Source organism: Ambystoma mexicanum, chromosome 4q (genome assembly GCF_040938575.1).
Source record: "Ambystoma mexicanum isolate Mex_15411 chromosome 4q, UKY_AmexF1_1, whole genome shotgun sequence".
NCBI lineage: Eukaryota > Metazoa > Chordata > Amphibia > Caudata > Ambystomatidae > Ambystoma > Ambystoma mexicanum.
In genome coordinates, this window is record NC_090928.1 from 155,115,414 (window position 1) to 155,137,396 (window position 21,983).

Genomic DNA, 21,983 nt, shown 5'->3' on the forward strand with positions numbered 1-21,983 from the left:
CTGACCAGAATAGGAAAGTGGGTCCCCGTACCAGACCCAGATATCACTCATTTCTTTTTACCTTATTTTTAGCCATTACTAAAAAAACAACTGGACTGATTTACAGCATGCTTTTGGGACCAAGCCCCCGATCCTGGTGCAAATTTGGTGAAAATCCATCCAGCGGTTTGGGCCATAGGCGTGAGCAAAACATTTTTTCCATTGCGTCTACGAGGTTTTCCCAAAATTTGGGTCCCCCCTATAACTTTGACCTCCCGTTGCAAAACTGTACCAAACTTTGCAGAATCATTCCGAGGGGACCATGTCCTTTTTTTGCAAAATTTATGAGCCACCCAAAAAGTGCTCTTCTCTGAGTCGGGCAACTTAATGATAACTACAGGGCCGCTACCGCGGTAGCGGGCCTGTAGTTATGGTTAAGTTGTCCAACCTATAAGGAGAGCAATATTTGGGTGGCTTATAACTTTGCCTCCCCTAAACAAATCATCACAAAACTTTGGGAAATAAGTATATGGCCCCATCGGATTCATTGTGCGAAGTCTGGTGAGGTTTCATCAAGAGGGGGCAAAGTTATAGGTGGGTTTGTTTTTTACCATAGACGCAATGTAAAAAAATGTTTACTGACATCTACACCCCAAACCGCTGGATGAATTTTCACCAAATCTGCAGCATAATCAGTACATTTTACGTACAATGTTAGGTACAACATTAGTGTGTGACACTGCTGTTGTTTTGCCGTTACATTTGCATTGGGTAATTGGGAGAAAAAAATCTGTACTGGACCAAAAAAACTGATTACAGTTACGTGAGTGTAAAGGTGTTAGTATGTTTGCGTGAAGTTTGTTGCAATTAAGGTAATGCTTGAAATAGTTAGATACCTCTTGGCATATTCTAACTACATTAGAGGTTAGAAGATGTTTTGTTATATACGAACTGAGATGGCACATTTGAAGTGCTTTGCAATGAAGGGTGTTCTTTTAAGTAGTTAGATACCTGTTGGCATATTCTAACTACATTGACTTTGAAAAGTGCTCTTGCAGTATTATGGATGTAGTTAGATACCGGCTGGCTTATTCTAACTGTTAATTGTGCTATAGTTTAGTGACTAAATTTGGGTTGAAGGAATATTAAGTAAGCATGTGTTAACTTTGCTGGTAACCTATGTTTTGGGGTAATGGAGGTATTGTTACATTAAAACCAACAACTTTTTTTTCTCATATATGCATTGTAGTGCCCTGAAGTTGTTGCAGCACCAGTGTGGTATATTATACCCACTGTTGTGAAGGTTTTGTTTCCAAGAGATACTTGGCCGTGGGTGAATCCTGTAAGCTTACAGTTATTTTTGGTGCCATTTTCATTGTACCTTAGAAGCTTTAGTACGACATATTGACTATGGGAGTTTATTTGTATGGTGGAACGAGTGTCTGAATTGCAAAAAGGGTATAATATGCCATGATTTGCATTCTGGAGAAGTTGCTGAAATAGAATATATTCACAATTTGGTATTGATACACATAGAAATTCATTAGGGATGTGGTATTGTGAAAAATGGTTGCAGAGAGTGCCGGTATGCTTCCAAGTGTATGAAATCTGGAAGATTCCCTTTACAGGGATGTTTCTGGTTTCGAGTACGTGAAGTAAGTACATTAGGAATACTTGTGGATCTTCTTGTGTGTTTATGGTACATTTTACCATTCCTGCACAGTAGTCTAATTCTTACCTTATATCTGAGACATTGTAAGCATTGTCAGGATTAGTTGTGGCGTTTCTGTGAAGGGTGAGCATTTGCAAACACAACTGGTTTGAGGCGCTCAAGCAAATGTTGTGAACAATTGGTGGCAATTGAAAAAGAAGATTAATTGTCACATTAGCATAAACATGTACTCCAGTTGGGTTTCTGAATTTAAATGGACCAGAGAGTACAGTTTGTGCTACATTAACTGGGCCTGAAGATCTTTCTGGAGAAGAGACATGTGTGTCTTTCTTTTCGGTTTGGATGTGAGGATGACTTTGTACTAGACCGTTTTGTGGTTGTATTGTTTTATGCAGGAGTGGTTGGTTTTCTTTTAGTGGTATTTTTGGGAAATGTGCTATAGCTTCTGTTTCTATTGTTTTTATTTTAAAAGGTTGCTGTTTTGAGGTACAGGGTACATATCTAGATGGGGGGGTGTATAGTGCTTGTAGCCTGTTGTATTCTAGTATGCAAGGAATGTCAGCATTGCTTTTGTTTGCATCAAAGTTAACAAGGAATAGACCATTGAGTATACAGAGGTGTAAAAGTGCTATGTCACTCATACCTTCTTTAAAGACTGTGCTGCCAATGTAAATCAATGCTTGATCTAGCATTAGACCTTGCTTGTGATTTATGAATAGTGACAGCATATGCAAGTGACAGACAAAATTGCTCTCTGCGTATGTACTTGTCTTGGAAAAGAAGGAAACATCTGATTGTTCGGCCTATTTTTTTAACTTCTGCAAGTTTGTCAAAGTGGATATTGATAAACTGAATGTTGTTGACATGCAAATATGTTTGGAAGCCAACACTGCACCAATTGCTGCATTGACCAAATCTTGTTCTATGTCAAAGTTATATTTTAGAATTACTCTGCAGTTCAGACACAAAGTTAATATTTTTTCCAATCCGGCTGTGTTGGAGATAGATTTTTCAAAGCTTATTAGTCATTCTGTTGCTTGTTGACACATAGGAAGTGTCATGCTGTGCACTTCTAGTTTGTCTGTGGAGCTGATATTCAGTATAGATTGCATTTATTTTTTCAACATTGTCTCATTGAATTGAGTACAGCTTGAAAGGGTTGGCATTAATGACATACATTTTAGATTTTGTTGAGTTAATTGTTCTGACATCAGGAGTAGATTTATTTTGTCCATATAACTCATGAATTAGTCTATTTAAGTTGGAGTTTGCATAGTTAGTAAGCAGCCCAGTTTCAATGCTTTTTAAAATGTTAGCATACGTGAGGTCTGCAGACTGGCACATGTTTTGAGTTAGTTCTCTGTAGTGAAAATGTTGCGAGAGAGTTACATTTCCAATGCTGCTGAGAGTATTAAGGCATTCTTTGTGTTCTAATGTTTTGAAAAAAGGTTGCCTTTTCACTGGCATTAACAATAACATGTTTTCCTCCAAACAGTACCTTGTAGTTGGTTTTCAGGATTTTTTGCATTCTGAGATGAAGTAAGCATGATGACCAACCTCATGTTGGCTTTAATTCATCTATCAGGAGCACTTTCATTTGTTTTAGAATTCTGCTTACCTCAGTAGCAGCTTCTGCTGACAATTTATAGTAGTCTCATTTCTTTTGGTGTTCTACAGGGAGGAGTAGTAGATGGTGTAAAGTGACACCAACTGTATTGTAAGAAACTAAACCTGTGGGTGTTGTTACTACAGCTGAAAGGGTGTTTGTTAAGTTGTGTAAACATTTACTAATTATTTTAATTAACAATGTTTTGCCTGAACAAGCTTGAGCACTTGAGCAGAAGTCTTCTTCAGATTGTTTATATTGATACATGATATTTTCTACCTCAGTCATGGATATTTCTGCTTCATTTGCAATGAGTCGTTCTCCAAGTGGGTATTGGCTTCCTATAATGGAAGGTTGAATGCCCTCAGGAGTGTCTTTGTCTAGTTGAGTTTCAATTCCTTCTGCTTGTTCACGTTCATTGTCCATCGTTTCTTTGTATTGTTTGAAATTGTCATTTGTGTACTGCTTTCATTTGCTTTAAATAAAGCTTCAAATGAGTCATAGTCACCTAATAATTATTTTTCTTTTCTCCAAGGTTTAAAATGTTGGTGTTGGGCCATGCAATACAGTTCTCTATGTTGTGAAGTTTCAAATGATAACTTTACATGATTAATTAGACAGGTTTGGTTAGTTTCAATAGGCTTCTTTCACAAGTTGAAACTGAATATTTGCCAGTTGTCTCATTTGGTGTGGCATTGTTTTTGTAGGTGTAGTTTTGGGCAATGTCATACAGACACATGTTTTCCAAAGCAGTACTTCTGTATGGGTAGTATGTGTCAAGTCAGGTACATTTAAAAAAAATGTCCTGGCTGTTGAGATCATTTTTGGCTCTGTTTTCTATCTCTTGGTAGGATTTTAGTACTCTTTTTCGGGTTGAGGCTGATCCAAGGTTCAGCCAGACAATGTGCTCAGATTTGCCATATAAGGCTGTACCTGTTTAACAGTCTGCAGCTTTGTAGGAGATGCATTCTCTATGGGAGAATATGTTTATACCAAAGCTGTACAATTTCTGTGATAGTGTTTTGTCAGATGATGTGTCATCCCAGAAGTCCTGTAGCTCTGTTTTCTCAGCTTTGGTGAGATAAGCTATGACATATCGTGCAACTGCAGTGGAATTGTCTGCAGTGTATTGTATGTCTATGTTTGCATTCCAAAAGAGGGCAATGATTGCATTGTAATCATTGATGTACTTGGATGCTTCATCCCTATTAATGTTGTATGTATTTTTAGGGGATTTGCCTTTTACGCTGTGTCTAACAGAAGACATCAAGCTATTTACTTGTCCTTTTTTCCACACTGGTCTAGGGAAGCTAAAGCGACATTTTGTATAGTATTTCCCTTTGTTTTTATATCTAAGTCAGCAGTGTTTGCAACATTTTTTTTTTTTGAAGCGTAACATTTGTTTATGTAGGTCACTATCTGTGGCTTCTGAAGGGATGTCACAGGTAATGTATTTTTCAATAAGCTGTAAAACAGTGGCATCACAATCATGGCCACATTTCAGAGCATCTTTTATCCACAAAAGCATGTGGATGTGTGTTTCCTCTGGATTGATATTCTTTTCTCCAAAAGAAGTGTTGCACTTCTCCGAGCGGAGAGGTAGTTTTATTGCAGATAAAATGCAGCATGGCTATGAAGCGATGGTAAAAGTTTCTTGATACATTTACAGGTTCAAGATACATTTACAGGTTCAAGAAAACAGAGATCCCCTGGTGCTTTTTGTCTATTCATACTTTATTTTGGTTTGCGGTGCATAAGAAGTCATTCAAGTCATCCCATGCGTACTCTGCACAACTTAAAGTAACAAACCATGCGTGTGGGCCTACGTTCCTTAGCATACAATGTACATCAGCGTGATGTCAGAACAAGTATTCTTTTGTACCATGCATGTTTGCCAAGAGATTTGTGATACTTGACTGGAAAACTTCATCTTTGTCTTTTATTTTTTGTAGTAGTTGGGTAGCGGATATGTTTAAAAAGTTAGAGCCTATTTTTAGTGTGTGTGCAACTCCATAACATAGAGTTGCTAGTTCATTTTCAGAGAGGAGGTGGAAAATGTATTTGACATTTTGCCTGAATGTGGGGTCTTCAGAATACATTCATAAAGAGCAATATTCTGATGCACTAATTTGTGAGGACCTTTCATCATATCTTCCTCGTTTTCCTGTAGGAATGTGCTTCTACAATTTTTTCCCATATGCTCATGCTGATCCTCTTTGGCTTGATGCATTTGATATGGTTCTAATGCATCATCAATTGTGTCTTTGGAGTTCAGTGGGTGAATGGTATACTGGTCTAAAATGTTGTCTGCTATAACAGGATCTACACGTTAAAATTGGCCAGTTTCTGGTGACTCATGAATAATGTGGGCAATTTCTCTTACATGTTCCTCTATGTTTATATCTTTGTAGTACTCATTGTTTTCTTTTAGATATTGAAGGGCTTGTCTAACTTTGTTTAAATCGACTAGTTGTTGCCAAATGTTGTTGTTGTTGTCTTTTGTTTGCACACCATTAACCAGTACAATCAAAGATTGATCTATTGGCCATTGTAGTCTTGAGTTTGAACATTTTCTTTTAGATCCAATGGTAAACATACTACTTTGTCACGGATGCCCTTTAGTATCTCGGATGGAGGAAATTTGGCTGATTTTGTTTGAAGTTGTATTTTAGCTTGAAATGGGTGCACAGTTTGTTTTATAATGCTCTCAAGCTGTTGGAGAGCTTTCGGAAGTGGGAATATTTCGAAGTTATTGGTGATAGCACATGATGGCATTTGGTTATTGTCAAGCTTTGTGTTGCAGTACTGTCATGGGTTTTGACCCATGTTGAATCAATAGACTGGGTAGATGTGGGGATGAGCTGTCGCCGCCCATTATTCTATCCCAGAACAAACTAAATCAATAGACTGGGTGGATGTGGGGATGAGCTATCACCACCCACATTCACGCCAGAATAGGAGAACTGCGCAGTTGGCACGAGACCACTCCAAAGATACAACCTTCTTGCGGGGAATTCATTTTCTTAATCCCAAAAATGGTTGCATTACCAGTACTCACCACTATCAGAAAGCCGGCGTTTTAAAACCACCAGACTTTTGTGTAAAACTGAACAAATGAAACAAAACCAGACCAAGGAAAGACTTGCTAAGAGGTGGATACAATGTAAAACTATATTCTGAAATGACTTGAAGGAAGTAATTATTTAATGTATATGTAAACATTGTCAGTTTGATTTGAATGTAGAAAACTGGGAACAAAAAGTGACATTTAGCTGAAACCTGGCTTAATGAAACTGAATTCTGCCTGACAACTACCCCGACAGGAGTTGATACTGGATCAACAGCTGTGTTCCCAGGCCTGGCTGCCAGGCCTGGCTGCATCCTGAGGTCACATGGCCCTGTTGATTAGATTAGGGGTGGAGCAGCTGGGGACTACAGGGAGTTGAACAAAGGCCTGTTATATTGGGGGGGCCGTAAAGTGGCTTCCTCTTAGGGGAAACTGGGAGGGGCAGTGCCTCTGCTAGCAGCTGAGCTTGGGGGAAGTGGATAAACCAGTTATTTCACCCTGTGATGTGGGAAGCCACACCCCTTTTTGACCAGGGCATAATTTTAAAAAGATAGATAACTCAAAGTGCGGACTTGTCAGAATTATATAAGTAATATCATTAATATCACTATTTTTGTGATTTTTCTGTGAACATTTTGAGATGTGTTAAGACACTGTGGTGTATTCTGGGGGGTTGCTAGCGGAAAATAGGGTCTCACTCCTAATGTCTGCATGTTAAAAATCTGACACTTCATCAATTAATGTCCATACTCCTTGCGCACATGTGTGTAAATTTGAGTAAATGTCCGATATTGCAAAACCAGTTAAAAAGCGCAAAATGTTGTCATTTTTGAATGCAAGCCCCCAGGAAGATCAGAGGCGGACAAGCATGGACCATAAGGAATATATAATGTGCACATGTAATTTCAACAAATTGTATATCTGGGAAGGATGTATTTGAATCAAATATAGATTTGTGGGCAAACTGACCAGGGGAGGATCCTCTGACCCATAAAACCTACAGCATCACTCTGACTCACATTTCCTTCCCCCAATCATGGGAGAGGGGAGAATTGGGCCAATGACAAGTAGAGAGGGGCAGGCTTAGCTAGGCCCAGGCACACACCCATTTTCAAAACACATAAAAAGAGACTGCTGGGACAGGCAGAGACATTCAAATCCAGTTGCAGCGGAGCATTTTGCCAGACCACACAACATCCAGAAGATACCAGTTCCAGACTGACTCCAGCTACATACTCCAGAACCTAGAACTTATACTTTAGAACCTAAATCAGAGGCCTAAAACCACAAGCTGAGTTCTCTGCAGCAGGCCTCAAATCATTGCAAGCTACTCACAGCCGGGCGAGCTGCTTGAATCCCCTGCCAAGAACTTTTGCCAGGACCAGTGCAGAGATCCAGGAGCCGTGTAGAGACCGCTGTATCCGGACAGACCAGACCAGAGATCCAGAGTGACCCAGACCGGTGTGAGCAGAACCAGAGAGCTGACCCAGATCACTGTGAAGTCCCGAGACCAGAACCGGAGTCCAGTCCAAAACCTGACCAGATACGTGGCGAGGCCTATTTCAAATTTATATTGTGAGTACCTAGCAGAACTGTGCAGAACCAATCTCTTAGTTAAAATAATCTAATCCAAACTATTTTAACCTAAGTAGAACAGCCTCCGAGAAATCGTGTCATCTGTCATTTGTAAAGCTGCACAACTGTCACCTGTCAATTCTGAAGCTGCAAGCTGTCACCTGTCAATTTGAGTTTACTTTAAATCCAAAAAACGACCTTTATTTAATCGTCCGTATCTCTGGAACCGTTTGGGCTAGGAACGAAATGTAACTTTCCTCTGAAAGCTTAGAATCTCAGCTTATACTTTTGCCGTAATCACGATTCACGCACTCGCGAGTTTTACCGCGATTTGCGATTTGCTTAAAAATCCAGCCACGTGTAACCATCAGCAGTCATTTCTTTCCTTGCTAAAAATTCGTTTGCCTCTTAATCACCATCTCTGAATCATTGCTAAAGTGAGCCTGAACTCATCCCAAGTATCTCTCACTCACCCTGAACCTCCTAAAGGGAATTAAAAGCATTTTCAGCATATTTCTCACTTCATTGCCACCACATTCAAAGCACTTGGGCCTGTGTTTTAAAACTCATACCGGTTTTCTCTAAGCTTGCTGGGGGGGAACTGAATTTCGTATTGTATTTGATTGCATTCCTTAGAACTGTGTGCTCCTCTTTCCATCTACTTCCATGTCTTACATTGCATAGGGGAGGGGGGTGAATTGCCAGAGAAAAAGTGATTATATTATCTTTTGCTAAAATCATCTCAAGTATTTCTGTACTGCATTTTATTCCTCATTGCTTTTCCCTTGAAATCATAAAAGTATTTTTGCTACTTGATCCATCCTATACTAACTCCTCATTGATTATAAAAAAGTGTGCTAGTGTCAGATTACCCATTGTTGATTAACATTATATTTATAAGGGCGATATCGATTATTAATTTATTATAAAAGCGTGGTATCTATATTTTGTCTTATTTCTCAAAGAAACCTTTTAAACTTGCAAAACAGAACTACTTCTTGGCTCAGTGGGGTCAGGGGGATTCTAAGCGAGGGGTGTTATATAGGGTTAGTCATCCAGAACTCATGAACTGGACATAAAGATATATCAATAAGGGTTTCCATTCAGTATCCCAGACTAGGCATTGACTTAGCTGTAGTGTTGAATTGAATCTTCTTACAGTACGTCCACACTCTTAAGGGGTTAGTTATTTTGTATTTAGCTTCTGCTGTTAGATCTAAAGCTAATTGGAACCATTGGGATTCTTCATTGTCTTTTATTTTGTAGGCTAGATCTACTATGTTTGTGCTCTTTTTATAAAACGTTCTGTGGAAACAGATACATAGGTAGTCTGGTATTTGAGCAGATGTGTTTTGAAACTTAGCTATTTCTTTTTTGTATGTATTTATTAGGAGGTTGGTGTTTATGAGATTTCCGGTAATGTTTTCTAAAGGTACAGAATTTTCTTAAGTCACCTTGATTTCCAGAGTATTTACTTTGGATGTGCTCTATTTGTTGAAGGAGTTCTTTGGATGTTTCATGTAGGCGAAAGTTATCTAACTTTTGCAGTTCTAGAGCAGTACTCTTTGCATAGTAGAGTCAATGCACAAGATTCCGTATAGTAGAATGGTTTGTCGCTAACATTTTGATGTGGTGGAAAGTGCTTTTGCAAGCAGTTCCTGAACTGCAGGCTAATGAATATCCTTGCAGACCAGTGTGGCACACTAGACAGGAGACCATGGGTTGTAAAGCTTTCATTTTATTTTTGTCTTTTAGTTTCACATAGTGATTGAGGAATTGTCATAAATATTTAAAAGATTGTTGGCGTACATTACACATCGAGCTGAATGTCCATTTGTACACTGTACAGTTTGTGTGGGTGAAAGGAGCATTTGTTTCAAAGTTTGTTGGGGACTTTTTTCTATAAGAGTTTCTTAAGCCATAATAGTTTGTCCCACTATTTCAGACCCTCAACCATTATTGTCTATGGCAATTGTTTTTTGTTGTTCTTGTTAATAAGCTTCTTAATTGAAGTATGATTCTGTGCTGGTTGTGTGAATCCATTCACCATCACAGTTTGAAAAGGTCTCTATATTGAGACTGTGCATGTTTAGAAGTAATTTCTGCAATTTATTGATTAATTTAGTTAGTAGTTTCATTCTGTTCAAAATCAATGTAAACAATTTCTCTTCAGTAGGAAAGCGCTGTCAATAAGAGCTTGTAAGATTAGTCTCCTATGGTAGTTTTTAAGAGTAGATTGTGACTCTTCAGATGTTTTTATAATATTGTGAAGAACTCTATGGTGGATTTTTTTTGTAACAGTATTGGTTTGGATTGTTTTACTGTGACTATGTTAACACTCGAAGATAGAGGTTTGGGTTTGTTAATAGGTCTGCGGTGTACTTTTAGTGTTATCTGCTCTACCTTTTTCTTTCTTTTCTACAGAGTTGCTGTTTAGTAGGCATGCCTGTTAGAAAAGAGAAAGGTTGTATTGGAAAGTTGTGCAATATATATGCATGAATGGTGCATGGGTTTGTGGGTGTGATTGTCGAGATTCATTAAGTGCTGTTTGATTGTGAGGTGCTATATTAGGCATGTTTGGGAAGGTTGTGAGAAAACAAGTGTACAGAGGTATGATGCTGCTAGGTTAGTGAGAAAGGCAGTGGTGGTGTGCTGGAATGGATGGATGTGAGGATGACTTTGTACTAGACCGTTTTGTGGTTGTATTGTTTAATGCAGGAGTGGTTGGTTTTCTTTTAGTGGTATTTTTGGGAAATGTGCTATAGCTTCTGTTTCTATTGTTTTTATTTTAAAAGGTTGCTGTTTTGAGGTACAGGGTACATATCTAGATGGGGGGTGTATAGTGCCTGTAGCCTGTTGTATTCTAGTATGCAAGGAATGTCAGCATTGCTTTTGTTTGCATCAAAGTTAACAAGGAATAGACCATTGAGTATACAGAGGTGTAAAAGTGCTATGTCACTCATACCTTCTTTAAAGACTGTGCTGCCAATGTCAATCAATGCTTGATCTAGCATTAGACCTTGCTTGTGATTTATGAATAGTGACAGCATATGCAAGTGACAGACAAAATTGCTCTCTGCGTATGTACTTGTCTTGGAAAAGAAGGAAATATCTGATTGTTCGGCCTATTTTTTTAACTTCTGCAAGTTTGTCAAAGTGGATATTGATAAACTGAATGTTGTTGACATGCAAATATGTTTGGAAGCCAACACTGGACCAATTGCTACATTGACTACAAATGGGTTTGAGGGTGTGATTTTCGAGATTCATTAAGTGCTGTTTGATTGTGAGGTGCTATATTAGGCATGTTTGGGAAGGTTGTGAGAACACAAGTGTACAGAGGTATGATGGTGCTAGGTTAGTGAGAAAGGCAGTGGTGGTGTGCTGGAATGTGTACAGTGATTGTGCTGTTTTGAGGAACAGAGTGGGTGTTACAATGGTGTACAATGGTGGTGTGTAGATGGGAGTAGTAGGAGTGTGAATGGTGGAATATAATGGGCTAGAATGAAATAAATATTGGTTTGAAAAGAGTAGTGTGGGGTAATATATATAGTGCAACTCTGCTGCTATAATTACATACATATACCTGGTACATTGATGTACTTAATTTGTTAGATGCAAAGGGTATTTGTTTTTCGGTTGTTGATTGCAGTGATGTGTTTCTTTGCTGTAATTGTAAAAGAAAGTTAGTGGGGATATGCTTTAATAGCTAACTAATGTTAGGAAGGAAGGTTCGTATTGACAATGGAACAAGGATTGGTTGGGAAAAAGTTAATAAAAATGTTGGACGGTTAAAAATGGTTGCTTTTAGGATAATTTTAATGAAATTTAAGAAATGTGTATGTGCATTTGCAGAAGTGCTGTAACATTTTGTAAAAGAGAGGAACAGTTCATGGAAAAGAGTTTTGGTACACTTTTGAATGGCAGTTGGTGTGCATACGTTTAATGTGTTATTTTTTATTTTTTTACTTGTGAATATCAAGTTCACTTGAATTTACAAGACTGCATAGTGTTCATCTTTTTCTTTTGTTCACTTTCTTGTTTCTTACGATGGTTCTCCACAGAGTTGTGCATTTTAACTCTGAACAGTCCCCAAACGGAAAGAGGACGAGGAGAGAACATTATTTTGGTTTGTTGCACTCAGCCATAGCTGCTTGTAGAATTTTTGCAGTTGCAATTGTCCATGAGGTTTTTTCACCACTTAGCAATCGAGGCCACCATTTTTCTTTTTCTCGTAGAGTGTAGGCCGATAGCACTGGGGTAAGATACGCCTGTCTAATCTGTTGAATCGCAGAGCATGACATTAGAAGATGTCGAACCAACTCGATCTGGTCTGTGTAATTACAGAGCCTGCAGGTGTTAGTGTTCGAGAGGCCTCTCACAAAGAGGATTTCGTTAGTGAGCAGTAGATTTAAGCGTGCTCTCAAAAAAATATGTCTTAGAGATTTGTTCGGGAATCTCTTATAGACTTGCTGTATTTCATTCACTTTCATTATGTGCACAGGTAGATTGCTGAGGAGTTTGTTTTAACTTGCCATTTCTTGAGTGGTGATCCAGTCCATCTCCTCTAGTTTTTTTAATTCTTAGTGGATTTAGGATCAAGTTGTCCTCCGTAAATGCAATTGAGACTAGCTGCTTCTTTTTTTGAGTTGCCCAGTTCATCAGCATTTTACAGCTCTCTCCTTTTACTTCGTTGTCAATCAGTCTATATAGAGGAAGAGTATCAGGGAGAATCGTTTTTCTAAATAGTGACATACCACTGGATTCCACTATTGCTTTTAGAGAAAGCAGGCTCAACTCTCATCTGATTGCTGGAGTCAAGGTTGATTTTGGGAGATTCAGCACTGATCTCCAGAAATATCCCTCTATGTTTTGCCAAATTTCTGCAGGGATCGTTGGCATTGCGTCTCCACCATAGACTAAAGATGGGATGACTTTTGATTTATAAACCTTGATTACTGGGATTAAGGAAAAACAACCAAATTTCTTATCCATCACGTGAGCTTGTGCTGTCAGTTTCTGGGTTTTCGCCCAAAGCTATCTTTGCATTCTTAATTCTGATCTGGAGCTGGCGGTCATTACTCCCAGATACTTGAAATCACGGACTATTTCAATTTGGACGCTATTGAGATTCCAGTACAAAGTTGTTAACCTTTTTGCTGTTTTTTCAAGGATCATGATCTTTGTTTTTGCCTTGTTGATTTCAAGATTGTTATGGTGTATATAGTCAGACAAGTAGTTCAATTGTCGTTGTAGGCCAATCGGAGTTTGATCCAACAGTGTGATGTCGTCTGCATATAATAATCGGGACACCGTCGAACCTCCGACTTTTGGCGGGAAAGATCTGATGCCCAGACACGATTCTTTATAGTCGCCAAGAAAGGCTGTAAACAATGCTGGAGCCAGGGGATAGCCTTGTTTTACCCCTCTTCTCGTAGCTATTTCATCTGATAAGAGGCCTTTTTTGTTTAGTATGACTCTCATCGTGGTAGAGGAATGGAGTGATTTTATTGGTTCCACGATTTTACTTGGGCAGTTCCAAGCCAAAAGCTTTGACCACAGCATTGATCTGTCCACTTGGTCGAATGCTTGCATAAGATCTATAAACACTAGGAACACTTTAGTGCTACCTTCCATGATTTTACTTTTAACAATACTTAGCAGCATGATGTTCACTGTTGTGCCCGAATTTTTCCTGAAACACGCTTGGAAAGGGTCAGCGCTGGGAGATGTCTTTGCCCATAGTTTGAATCTCTGTAATAAAAGCATCCCATATATTTTCCCGATGGTGTCAAGAAGGGCAATCGGCCGATAATTTCGTGGATCGGCCCTGTCCCCTTTCTTGAAGACTGGAAACACCACCGACAAAGTCCACGACCTTGGGATCGATCTTGAATCGGCACATTTCCTGAAAACCAGACTGATGAAAGTCGCCCACTCTGATGGATAGTTCTTAAGGTTGATGTTTGTGACCCCATCTGGGCCTGGGGCTCTTGAAGATTTTAACTTATGTATTGTTGATTCAATATCTTCTTTGTTAGAAAGGTCTTCCCAGGTCATTTCCGGGTCACCCGTAAGGGCCGGGGATTCTTGCAAGGGAGCTTGGAATAAAGAAGTGAAGTGTAATTTCCACCTTTCTTCGCTAACACTGTTTGTCAAAGAGGGTTCTGCCTGAACACCTGAGGTTTTGATAAGTGCCCAGAATTCCCCGGCGTTCTGTCCCGCAACCTTCTTCAGCATCTCTTCTGAATCTCTTTGATAAAGGTTTACACAATGGTTTTTTATCCAGGATTTGTATTTCTTAAATTCATCAAGAAATTGGGTTTGTAGAAACTTAGAATTGGAGTTCACTGCTTTTCCTTTTAGTTGTCTTAAGAAAGCACATTTTTCTACCAGCAGTTTATCGTATTGGTGAGTTGTTGTTTGGCAGGATGGAAGATTTGTTTCCAGGTCCTATCTTATAAGGGATTAGTAAAGGTTGATAGTCTATTCCCGAAGGAACTTCATCTCTGGTAGGGTCCAGCTGCCTTTGATAGTTAAACGTCAATTCTTCAATTCTTTGAGCAGTTAATCTGAGACGATTCCCTTGCCTGTTGCTTTCGATATTTTCCATCATCATTGGTTTGGTGGCAGTAAGTGATTCCCATGATACTCTCATGAGATTATGATCACTTGCAACTGTTCGAATAACCTCAAAAGATGTCACTAACTTCAGCATTAGTTCTGACACAAAGACATAGTCAATGGTCACCACTGAGTTTTCTCTCTCCCACGTCGGGATCTGGTCTCGGTTAAGGAATCCTGGTTGATATTGTGAAAGCCCCGGGAATCCATAAGCTCTTACCAAAGCCCACCTCTATCTTCTGATGACGTTTTAAGTGTTTTCTTATGGATGAGTAGAGTTGATCCCGGGCATTTTGCATTTAAGTTGCCGCAGATGATATGCGCGATTTGCTTTTCGGCTTAGTTTTCGTCCTTTTTTTTCTCGATAATCCTTAGGAACATTTTATCCGAAATTGTTTGCGGGTTCCAATATGTCATGATTATTACTATTGGGATGATCAGATTTTTCCCAGTCTTTGGATCAAGATGAGCCCAGTTTACCTGAACTGAAAGATGGTTTTGCGAGGATCCAAGTGCTTTTTGAATACTGATCCCGCTCCCCGAACAAACAACAAGCAGAAGTCCAGAGGTGGGGCGCCCTAACCGACCTTTGACTGCTGGTAAAATTTCGATGTCAAAGCCATCCAAAGAGGATTTTTCCGTTAGCCAGGTTTCTTGAAGGGAGAGTATGTCAAAGTTGCCTAAGTCTGTACCTCTGGTTTTCATAAGATGTTGGTGGCCACGGGTATTCCAGGATCCCATTTTTATGGTAGTCGTAGATGCTTTTATCCCCATTTAAATATCCGTATGTTTCGGCCCCTCTGCATGGGCCTCACATTGCTATTTCTTAGAGTTGGTCGACAGGGCTTTGGTGAGCCATGCCCAAAGCTGTTTCATTGGTCCCAGAGATGTATCTTTGGAACGGGTGTCGGCTAGGTTATTTGGAGTTGTAAATGCTGGTTTTTGTTCAGGGCCTCTCAGATGTCTGGTTTGTTCAGATGTTTCTGAGGTTTGCTACTGTTGTTTATCAAGGAGATGTGGCTTGTACTGGTCAGACCTTTTTTCTAATGCTCAGCATTCTTGTTAAGAATCTTTTAAGGTAACTTGAAGTGTATCCTTCCTGTCAGTTGATTTACTGGCAGGGTTCCATTCCATGTTACGGGACATCCTATTACTGCTATTTAAAGCCTCAGTTTTAGACGTATACTGCTGTCTTGGAGGAAGTTGCCTGTTTGGGCGGGTCTGATTTAGATCTTCTCGCCTAATGTCAGACAGGTCTGTCAAATGATACCCACATTGCAGTAGTTCTTCCACTCCTTCTTTAAGTGACAATCTAAAGGCAGATGTTCTTATATGGAGGTATGTCTTTGCTTTGAGGTCTTTATGATATGGTTCCACCAAAATATAATTTTCTTGTTTTAGTGTTTTGAACGACTCCGTTTTTTCTGAATATTTTCAGAACTGTTCCTCTGTTTAAGACGAGATCTTCACAGCTCTGTGCAATTTGCTCCAGTTTGAAGGTTTTCGTTGGGGTAGAGTTCCTTCTACTTCTTCTTGGAGCTGGCTTACGTCTCTCACTCGATTTGAGGAATTGTCGACCAACAGACTGGATTGCGGCATCCTTAGGTCAGTGCTCAATGGTTTTTGAGGGGCTAATTCTAGAATATTTATTAGTTGGTTTCCGAGTTGTTAGTTCTGTCCTTCAAAGGTCATTTTGCTCAAACGAACCTTCGGTTCTTCTTGATTTGCAAGGTAGAGGTGTAGTATTTTGCCTTTGCTCCTGCTACCCACAATGTTTCCTCGGGCTGCGTGATGATCGTAGTGGGGGATACGTCTCTCTGTCAGGTCTGCCTTTTTTTGCCCCTGGGTCTCTTCTCTTTTCTGTATCGAGTGGTTACGCATTAGATCGAACCTCCTTATTTTCTTCCATGTCCGACGAGAGATATTGCATAATATTCATATAGTTCTTGTCAGCCAGAAAATCATCAACAGTAATCAGTGATTTATGCAGCGTCTACTGCGTCGATTTGTGGATTGTTAAGACCTCCTGACTCACTGAGACTGGCTGTGGCGTGTTCATGTTGGAGGGTTTCTTTGGTTGTGTGTAAGCAAAGGATTTCATTGTCTCTGTAGTCAAACCCTTTTTTGAGGTAGCAGAGTCTTGAAGTTTAAGAGTACTTGGTTGCTATTACTTTTCATTGTTCTAGGTTTCACAAACCCCGCCAGCGATTGAGTTTTTTTCTTCCGTGGCTCCTTTAGGGGACGATCCTATGATAATGCATGATTGATCTTCCATCTGTGACTTATGGCTCTCTGCTATCGAATTTGCTGGCTTTTTGGCTGATCGGAACTGGAGTTTCTGTGAAGAAAAAAGAAGCGCTTCAGGTTGGGTGTTTCTCGCCCCCGCTGCGCAACCTTGTTGGAAAGTAAATACACTGAAGTTTCCCAGATTTTGCTCAGCCCTCTCTGAGTAAGTTACCGGAACATTCTCTGTGTGATTCTGCTGTAATGTTTGGGGCGCCACATTTTGTCTCGACTTCCTACTACTTTACTGGTAGTTGTTTCGCTGGTCCTGTGTGGCAGAGGTGCTCACTGGGAGATATGACCATGAATTTTGGACCTTGGTGTTTTTTTCCATTGCTGTGATGTAACCCACCAAATAGATCAACTTTGTGTGAATCATAGCAGATATAGTGGAGTGGTCCTTCAGAGTGTCATTTAACGACTTGTAGAGTTTTCCAAATGGAGCCAGCGCAGGGGGGTCTTCTTCTGTAGAGGGTTGATTACTTCCCAGCAGTCTAGGTTGCTTCTGCAGAGAATTAGCCTCAATGTTTCCTCCTGTTTTGCAGATTTTTAGGGCTGGTAGAGGATCCTGTATCGCTTCCAATATTTTTCCGTCGGATAGTTCGTCAAAAAGGTCATGTTTCTTTTTTCCTTGCTTTAAAAAAAATCTTTTAGTGAGTTGCAGTGTGCTGCTTTTAAAAAGGGTTTCTTTAATGTAGCCCTGTGGTTTTGTTTTTTTTTTAGCACTAGTCGGTCTTCTAGCGTTCTTTTTTTCAGGTGAGGGACTTGACGATGTTACTAATTCCTGATGCAGTTTTTCTGATAGTCATTTTTTATTTTTTTTGCGGCAAACCTCCGCTAAGTTGTGGATATGTCTATTTTTGATGATTGTTATTTTTTTATTTTGTATCTATAGGAACATCAGGTTTTTCCCTCTCCTTGCTCTTTTCTTCAAACAGGTTATTTGGGAGTGTCTCGTTTTCATTTACAGGGGGTTCTCTGTGATCGCAGTGTTCTTCTATAGTCTGTTCCCTGGGCGTCGTCTCTACTTCCAGCCCCCACCAATGGGTGTTGGTTACGGTCACTGTCTGCGTGCAACAAGTGTGGGGACTGCAAAAAGACCGCTCCTCCCAGCCGGCTCCACCTCTAACGCAGACACCCGGAGGACCGATGGCTGTGAAAGGAGCTCTGAGCTCAGCAGGGCCTGCACACCTCCAGGCGTGCTGGGCCTTGCCAGGTCGCAAACAAAGGCAAGGGCTGGGTCGGGCCCTTGGGACGGGCATAGCTTTCTCGCCATTGTTATCTCGCACAGGATCGGCCCCGCCTGCCCGACCAATCAAGGTCACCCGACCACGTACTCGCTCCCGTTGGCCCCGCCGAAGCAGTCATCCCCGCCGTCAGCCCTCCGACCGACGGCACTGGGACACTGCCATCAGCAGGAAAGTGGGGCAGGGCAGAGACCGGGTTTCGTGCGGTCAATAGTGGGGTCAGCGTTACCTCTGTAAACTTCTCAGTTGGCAGCCCAATTGCTAGCCCCACTGGGCGATGTTGGTTTACTGTGATCGGAGCCAATTCCCTTTGAAACTCTGTAATACTGTCCTCACTTGGGGTGTTAGTCAGAGTTAGTGAAGGCGTTTGCACGGGCAAGACGGCAACACAAGCATCCAAGTGTGGCAGCAGCTCTGACGCTGTGACCGGCGCAGACAGAAGGCGCCCCCTGCTTCGGGAACAGGAACAGGAGCACAATGAAGAGAGCAGCCTGCCAAAGACTGTGACTACCTCTGCGAGCAGCTCCGCGGCCGCTCTGCCGACATTTTAAGGGTTTTATGGGTCCTCCCACAAAAGGTAGTGACAGTAGAAAGACTTGGGAACAGGAACAGCAGCACAATGCAGTGAGCAGCCTGCCAAAGACTGCAACTACCTCTGCGAGCAATGTGTTATGAGTATATGCATAATTGCCAATGTGATGTAAAAAAAGGTAGGACTGCATAAGCAGCTGAAGATTGGAATGGGTTATGTTAGGAAGTATACATGTACTGTTAATATATTAAACTGGCACACACTGACTGCCAATTACAAATGGTGTACACATCTGTTTGCTGCTTCTACTTTGTTTTATGAAAAAGTGACAAAGTGCTGATGGAAATGCATGTTTTGACTTTCTTAAAAAGGGTTCCACATTTTTTTTTAAAAGCACAGCATTTCATATGTTTTTTTTTTATATATACATGTCACAGTTTGGAATTGTGAAGTTTAGTCGTGTTTTCTTCATTGCATTCTGGGACTTGTACTTTCAGTTTTATAATGGGTGAAGTGAATTGGAAGTGACAGAATGCAAAGGAAAAAAGAAAGACATAAGAAGCACCTATACATTGGAATGGACGATGTTGGAATGTATGCATGTGCTGCCAACATATTAAACTGTGAGACACTAAGTGCTACTTCAAAATGTTCTATATATTTGATCTGGTTTTCCCTTATTATATGGAAAAGTGACACAGTGCTGCTGTACATGCACATATGTCTTTTTTAACTTTCATTGAAATGCTTGTAAAGATAATAATTTTGCAATGCACAGCGTTGTAATTGTTTGCTGCTTCATGTGAGCAGGTGAGGAATGCTGCACTGCATGACATTTGCTAGAATTGTTAAAAAAGAGAATATAATTATTAGGAAGCTTATTACAGGGTAAGTAGCAGCAACCCTATATATAAATATATATTTGTGAAAGAGTTCAAGAAACCTTTTTTTAAATATAAGCATACCTGCACTACGTTTTGTTAGATGCAGAACTTGTTGAATCTGGAAATAGAAATCTTGGGCAGTTGCACAGTAGTTTATGATGCAGATGTCTTTCATTAACAGCAGATATGTACTCTGGGAGTTAAAGTGTCCATCTGAAGTGTTGAAGTGAGATGACAGGGTTACGTGTAGAGGTTTTGGATGCGGTTGGAAGATTGATGTATGACTCTTTGAAAGCAGCCAATGAAGGAGTGTTGAGAACATGGAAGTGGAAAGGGTAGAAGGGCTGCCCACTGTAAGCGGGTCCGTGGACACCGCAGTATTCCGCAGATGGCACGTGCCGCATGCAGGTCTTTTGTGGATACCTGGCATGGAAAGGGGACTGTGGCCAGTAGCCAATCAGGTTTGCTGGGTGTGGTGTACAGGAAGAGAGGGTACTAGGAGTTGTGTTTGCAGGAGCAATGATAATGGCTAGGGCTATGTGTTTGATATGACAGACTGTGTGGATTCTGGGGGACTCTTCAATTCAGTCATTGAAGGTATATGCTGATAAGCAAGGCATTCTTAGAAATATTGCATAGGCAGAAGTGAAAGTTTCCTGGCATGCAGTTTGTAGCTCAAACTGGCAAGCTTGCTTTCATTCTGTGAGAGTATGGCTTACTTTAAAAGACCAAATATTGTGATTGTCCATTTTGGAGAGGACAGTTTGGGCTTGTGACTCCAATGTCTTTGCAAGTTGCGCTGAAGGATTTTTTTTAAAAAGCCTAATGCAACTGTTTCCCGCTGATCATATTATTTTTTTCAAAAATAAATTAGAGATGCACATTGAGATGTCCAACAAACTTTTCAGTCCTCAAATTGAACAATCAAGTTAGATTGTCAATAAAGGTATATCTGTTTTTTTTATGCTGCAGTATGTCATATTTTGAGAATGATATTATATTAATTATCATGGTGTGAATTTCTTTGTCCAGATGGAGTTCACTTTGTGGATGCTGGAAATGCAATTTTGATTTACAATCTTAGGAATGTATTGAAGAGGTTCCTGTAAGGAAAGAAAACACATAAAAGCAAAGAAAAGGCATAAAAAGGTGTTTGTTAACAAACCCCCCAAAAAAGGTTCTTTTCAGAGCCACCACTAAAGATTAAATAACTTACATTGGGCCTCATTATGAGGTGGACGGTAAGGGGTTAACGGCGCTGGTAAAGGTGACGGTGCCGTTAACCCTTTACTGCCCTATTACGAGGTCTCCTTGCGGGACCCGGTAAGGACGCCTGGTAAAACCAGGCGTCCTTACCGGGTCCCGCGAGGAGACCAGGATGCTAACAACGGGCCTGTTATTAACGAGCCTGTTGTTAGCATCATCCCCTTCCCATTGAAACATATGGTGCACAAATGGGAATGCAGATTAATTTTTACCGGGTCCAAGAAAAGGGCAATTACCGGGACCGCCAAAGGTCGGCATGACCCGGTAATTGCCCATTCCATGGACCCGGTAAAAATTAATTACCGGCGGCAGCCGTGCCCTTAATAAGGGCACGCTACCACCAGGGTCCTAATGAGGCCCATTGTGTTTAATTTCCCTCCCCACCCTCTTCCTTGGATGATCTGTCTGCGGACACTGTGGTAGTCCGTGGACAGCATGTGCCACATATGGGTCTTTTGAAGTTGCCTGGCATAGAAAGGGGACTGCAGATGCCGCAAACAGTCGAAGTGTCCACAGACATCGGAGGATCAGTCATTCAGGTTTACTGGGTGTGGTGTACAGGAAGAGAGGGTACCAGGAGTTTTAGTAGTAGGAGTTGTGAGAGGATTGAAAATGGCCATAGCAATGTCTTTCAGCAGGCAGAGTGTTTGGATTTTGGTTGACTCTTAGATCCACTGCGTGAAGGTATGTTCTGAGCACTGTAGAATAGGCAAAAATGTTGGATTCCCCGAATTGGTATTGTTCTGGTACAGAGTGCACAGCATGAATTGGGTGGACCTGCTCCCATTTTGTGCAAATATGGTTCAATTGAAGCATCTGGACTTATTATCATTCATTGTGGTGGGAAGAGTTTGGGGAACGTGCCTGCAATCGCATTGCAATTTGCAATGAAGGAGACATTGGGAAAGTTGAAGGAAACATTCCTAATTACAAAAATAATTTTTTCATGAATTGCCCAGAATCAGATGTGGATACGTTCAAGTTCATTTGGTCCGCAAATGGAAATAGCGAGGTGCAACATCAATAAAGCTGAGTGTGCTTTTGTTCACGATGTTGGCATGACATTGTTCCATAATGAGAACAATACATTTGATAGGGCCAACATTTTTCAGCGCGATGGTGTCCATCTCATTGATATGGGTAATCAAATTTTTGTGGAAAACATTCAAAATGCTTTGAAGCAGTTTCTGTGAAAGTGAAAAGAAATAATGAAAATCATTGAAATGCTTTCTTAGTTCAGTTTGTAAA